The sequence below is a fragment of the Marmota marmota genome, unplaced genomic scaffold (assembly GCF_001458135.2).
Source record: "Marmota marmota marmota unplaced genomic scaffold, marMar, whole genome shotgun sequence".
NCBI lineage: Eukaryota > Metazoa > Chordata > Mammalia > Rodentia > Sciuridae > Marmota > Marmota marmota.
In genome coordinates this window covers 120,070-124,130 of record NW_026006769.1, presented here as the reverse complement: position 1 = coordinate 124,130, position 4,061 = coordinate 120,070, and the positions used below count along the sequence as shown (strand labels likewise).

The 4,061-nt window shown below is 48.4% G+C and overlaps 1 pseudogene; it reads right to left on the bottom strand.

Moving 5' to 3' along the window:
• Positions 1–913: 913 nt before the first annotated feature.
• Positions 914–2,406, bottom strand: LOC107133607 (annotated as a pseudogene).
• Between the last annotated feature and the right edge of the window lie 1,655 nt (positions 2,407–4,061).

Below are 4,061 nucleotides of genomic sequence, written 5' to 3'. Positions count from 1 at the left end.
TATTGGCCTTGGGCATGGCTGACTACAGTCATAGCATCTCTCTATGGCATTTTCATGCCTGGTAAAGGTCCCTGGAGGACAACTGCTGCAAACTTGCAGGCTCGTGTTGGTACAATGCTCAAAGACATAGGTTCCTACTGGACACATGACACAGGTTAGTACCTGGCCAGTGGCACCGTCAACATGGCGGTATGTACCAGTGAGACTTGGGGCCTTCGGTTCTGGCTGAGCCATGGTGGTGGTGCTAAGGAATCTAAGCAGGAGAAAGGAGCCAGTGATCATAGTGGCTCCAATTCCGCATGAGATGCGGCTGCAATAGGCGAGGGTGGTGCTGCTGCTCGCAGAGGTCCCCAAGGCTGGGGGGCGGGGGGCGCTCGCAGGGAAGTCCGGGGCGCGGCTTGTGGCTCCATGGTAGCTGGAATCCGTGGCTGCTATTGCCCAGCGCCATATCCACCGCCGCCTCCTGGGTCGGGAGCCCATCTGCCTTCAACACCCCTTGTTCACTGTGGCAGCCAGGCAGAGGAGGAAGGTGGCAAGGGAGGCACTCAGCATCTGCCAAGTGGCACTGCCGCCCTGGCTGGGAGAAACAGCCTCGGCTGCAGCCTGGGCCTCCAGGCACTCTCCTCAGACAGGGGCTGCGGAGAACCAGGGAGGAGGGCTGGCCCAGAGACAGCAAAGGGACAACTTCCCATAGCAAAGCCTCCAGCCACTACCAAACACCCTCCTCCACTGCCCAGACCCGCAGGCGAGGGACTGTCCTTTCTTCTTTAAGTTAATTATTTCTGATATTTTGTCACTTTGAAAGGAAGCTAATTAACACAATATCTTTAGAATTAAGGTTCTGTCTTACTTTCTTAATCTTCAATAGCATCAATCCTATTTTTGGTCCTTTGCTCTTATTATCTTATATGCTTTCATAAATTCTATATAAATTTTAGAACCAGCCTGTTTAGTTACATACACATAAGCATACACACACATATACTCCCTTTTTGGATTTTGATTATAATTTGTTAAATGTGTAGGTTGATTTGCTGGTGAATTGGCAAATTTATAATATTAAATTTTCTCTCATAAACATTACATCTTAATTTATTTAGATCTTTTTTTTTTAACATGAGCACTTATTTATTGTAAAAGAAAAAAGCAATGACTGTTCCAGGGGATGAGTGGCTACTGTCCTCCTAGCACACAACGCACAGTCGCAGGGGAATCAGACCCTTGAGTTCTGGAGACATGGGGGTGCACCAGGGACAGCCGAGGCCAAACCACTTTCTAGATGTTCACAGGATCTTATACTTGTCCCACTTCTTTTCAGGGTCATAGGGCTCCCAGCGGATGGCAGGGAAGATGTGCTTGTTCTTCTCATACCAGCTTCTCAGCACCACCTTTCCTGCATGAGACTCACACTTCTCCACAGTGGCATCGCTGAGTAGCCGCCCGTCATCATGAACATCAAAGTTAAAGAGTGGCCCACTCTTCCCACGTGCCTTGGTAACAATGAAGTCACAGAAACTGTGATGATGGGGAATGATTAAGTCCTCCTTGATGTACATGAGCTGCCCCACCCCTGCTGACCTGAGCTCACTGAAGTCTTCACGCAGGATCTCAAGTGCCTTCTGGAGGAACTGCTGCATTGTATTGCCCTTTTTCATTTTGACTGTCTGCTGGTGTCCAGAGCCAGCCCAGTAACTGAAGGTGATTTCAATCTCTTCACTCTTAATCTTCTCCTGCTTGGCTTCTCACTCCTGCTACAGCTCTTCCTGGAGACGATTTCCCTCCTTCTCCCTGTCTTGGTCAGGCAAGAAGCTGGTGTCCACATCTGGGTTCTTCCCCAATTTCCTTCTCTTTGGGGTGATCTCTTCCCTTTCCAGCTCCTCCTCATGCATGGCCACCTCCTCCTCCTTTTCACCTCCCTCTTCTTCTTCCTCCAAGGTGAAAGACAGGCTAGAGATCTTCTTCTTGGCCTCCTTCTTGCACTCTTTCTCTCGCAGCTTCTCCAGCTTTAGCTGCAAGTCCTTTGACTGCTCCCTCGTGGCCAGCGGCTTCTCCTGCTTCTTCACCAGTTCTTCCTGTTAGGCTTTCATGTCATTCAGGGTTACAAGGCCAATGGTGCTGGACTTGAGCTGTGCCTTTACAGCATCATAGTGTGCACAGAACTTCTTGTCAATGTTGGATTTCATTATGTTCTCTTCTGCGATCTGCTGCTTCCTCTGCTCCATCTGCTCCCGATGCTCTTCCCATTTCTTCATCAGATTTTTGGCACATCCTGCCTCGCTTGGGGCACCCTTGTACTGAGCCTTGGCGGCGGCAGAGGTGGCAGCATCGGCAACAACTGTGACAGCAGCCCTGCTAAATCCTAGATTTTTTTTTTAACAGAAGGGATCAATACTGAAAAATGTCCATTGGGAGATTTCTCAGTGAAAGCAGTTTCAGCAGTGTGACAAAGGGCTACATCAGACTGCAGAGGGCTATTGAAAGAAAAGGAGGTGAGGAGGTGAGGTCTGTTATTGTGGTTTATTGATTTAGAAATATTGAGATAAAGAAAGAGAACAAATGAGCAAGTCTAAATGTTATTTATTTTTTTAAGGATAGGTGAGCTTTGAGGAAGAATATCTGTCAGAGAAGGACAAGTTGCACATGATGTAGCGAGAGGAGGTGGCTTATAGCTGACTGGGAGGGGTTGGAACCAACAGCTCAAAATGTGTGTGTGTTAGAGTCTGTAAACAAGTCAGGCTGGCACCTGGCAAATGTTAGAGTTTGTAAACAAGTCAGGATGGCGCCTGGCAAATATTAGGGTCTGTAAACAAGTCTGGATGGTGCCTGGTATTTTGCCAGGGGGAGTGGTTTGTGAGGTGGCGCCAGCTAGCCATTAAGTGTGGAGATTTCTTATTGGTTGACTGCTGTATCTAGTTTATGCTAATTAAGATAAGTTGTGTGGAATGGATAAATACCTCTGTCGTCCTACAATAAACGGCTTCCATTCCTGATGTATCAATCTACACATGTTGTCCTTCCCTGCCCCCCTGTGATTTTGCCCAGCCAGCCGGGCTGCGGCTGATGGTGGCCTGTTACGGGGAGCCCCGGGACACTCAGGGGTAAGTGACGGGAAAAAAAAAAAGCTGCCCATCCCTAGATAGGACGGGAGCAAATCTGCTCGTCCCTAGGCAGATAGGGTGAGAGGAAAAATGGCCATTTTGAGAAAATGGAGAGGATTTATACAGTATGTTGTGTCTTGTTTTATCTCAGTGTATTTTATTGTCTTTGTGATGAAAATATGGAAGGGGTGTTAAGTAAATTGTTAAGGGAAAGAGGCACCCCAGTGGAACCAAGAATAGTTAGGGCATGTGTTGACGGAAGCCCAGGAACTCTAGTCAGAAAGAAGAAAGTTCAGAGGAGGAAGGATTATCAGGAAAAAAGTTGCAGCAAAAGGCTATTACTGAATACCTTTTGTTACCGGAGGGTGCATGAATTGGCGCAGCAGCGGCGGCGGCTGCCACATGCGCGAGCCGGTCATGGCACAGCAAGGAATTTCCAAGCGGCAGCAGCCGGCTCTTCCACTACCGAGCCCAAATCCAAACCTGACCCAGAGGCACAGTCTCGCAGGCTCTTGCTCCCTGTGCCAGGAAGCAGTTTGAGTCCGGGACACTCCCCAGGGCCATCTGGGGCTGCCCAGGACGCTACAGCCAGAAGATGCTACCAGTGTCCCTGATGTTTGGTCATTTTCAATGCCAATAACTAAGCTACAATGGTTCTCCCACACCTGGAGGCTGATGAATAATGAGCACCATTAAGGCTTATTTCAAATGTAAAAAACCTTGAGATAATGTACTAAATTGTTCAGAAGGTTGTTTTCTTAGTGCCTGCTGGAATACTATAGGATTTTCTTTACCAGCATTGCCAGAGTTCCTGCCTTTGTCCCAGTGCCAGTGAGGATGAGGGTGGAAGAATTTCCAGTGTTGCTGAGAACCGGAGGAGACTTCGGATCAAGCTAGCTGCCTGCAGAACTTACCTGGACTGTGATTTAAGCTAGCTGCCTGCAGAACTTACCTGGACTGTGA